Genomic DNA, 1,704 nt, shown 5'->3' with positions numbered 1-1,704 from the left:
GAGCTCCCAGACATCAGCTATAGTTTCTTTCCAAATAAATATGATATTCAAAGGTACCGTAATATGTGTTCAAATTTTTGTATCCATAAATTTAAAGATTTTCTCAAAATAAAAATCTGGAAAATTCGATTTTTTCGGCCATCCAACTATATACTCTTATAACCCCTTAATGCACATGTTGTGCTCAATTTTGGATATATTAATAGATATTATTCTCTGAGTCAATTGTGGTTGCTTAACGGAAATATCAAGAAAACAATAAAAACGCATGTTTCCTACCCTTGCGAACGAATATATCAAAAGGCAACCACTGCGTATGAGTAACATCAAATGTTTTCAATAAAACAATGATATAAAAATTATTTTCCCATATAGATAGCTACTTAAAAATATTTAGTGAAAAGGAATAAAAAAATTGAAACCTAGAAAACACTGTAATCTTCGATTGACCTAACCTACAATAAACTTAACAAATACGAAATATTCCTTACAAGAACTTAATTTGTATGGCAGCTATACGCTGCAAAGTCCCGATCTGAAAAATTTCTTCGAAAATTGCTGCGCTCTCTTGCAAAATAACTCATGCCAAATTTGAATAAGACATCTCGTCAAATACAAATGCTTTCCCCTCAACCACTTCATTACGAGTGTTCAGTTTGTATGACAGCTATATGCTGTAGTGATCGGATCTGAACAATTTCTTCCGTGATTGTAACGTTACCTTAGGCAATAACTCATGTTGAATTTGATGAAGTTTTCTCGTCAAATAAAAAAGTTTTCCCCACAAGCAGTTGATTCCAAGCGTTGGATTTGTATGGGAGCTATATGCTATAGTGATCCGATATCGGCAAATGCGCAGCTTCTTGGTGAGGAGAGGACGGCTGCAAAATTTCAAAGCGATATGTTATAGACGAACAGGCTGACGAGCAAACAAAGCTGTGTTGATGGTGGCTGACGAAAACACAAACAAACATGGCTCAAACGACTTAGCTCCTAATGCTGATATTTTATGTATATGCTTTATAAGGTTACAATTATAGTGGTAAACTTTATATAACCTGTTCAGGTTATGCCTCAATTAAAGGCCCAACATGGCGTATGAGTAACCTTGAATGTATGCAATAATAGTGAGAAATAACATTCAAGTTTCATTCCAAAGTTATCTTTAATGCGAAAATTAATCAAAACTGAAAAAGTATGCGAACAAAATTATTACATACAATATTTTATTTCATTAATATTTTTTTGAAGACAATTTTTAATTTATWTTTATTTTTGCTTTGTGTTGCTTAAGTTCCACCCTAATGCACTTAAGCTACCGTCTGTATGTATTTAAGGCACATATAGTGTTACGTAAATGCATTCTAATAAATTGAATTGAAATACTCAATTGATTTTCAAACATCCGATATCGATTCCGCATATAACCACAATTTGTAACCAACTAAGTGGCTGGAGAAAATTATATGAAGATATATAGTTTTATGTAAGCATGCATGTATGCATATATTGACAGCTGGATGTGCGCGMAAATATTCAAGTGCAATTATGCGCTTGTTTCGATTTTCTTTAAGGCACTAACACGCTTAGTTACACATCAGTCATATAAGTGATAAGTGACTTTTATAAAATATTGTGGCTGGATGAAACTGCTTTGTGCTGGAAATGACCAGTTGAATTCATTGAAGAGGCTTTTTGTTATTA

The sequence above is a fragment of the Bactrocera latifrons genome, unplaced genomic scaffold (assembly GCF_001853355.1).
Source record: "Bactrocera latifrons isolate USDA-ARS-PBARC rearing strain unplaced genomic scaffold, ASM185335v1 scaffold_164, whole genome shotgun sequence".
In the NCBI taxonomy this organism is placed as follows: domain Eukaryota; kingdom Metazoa; phylum Arthropoda; class Insecta; order Diptera; family Tephritidae; genus Bactrocera; species Bactrocera latifrons.
The sequence above is the reverse complement of the archived record's forward strand: the minus strand, read 5'-3'. Positions refer to the sequence as shown.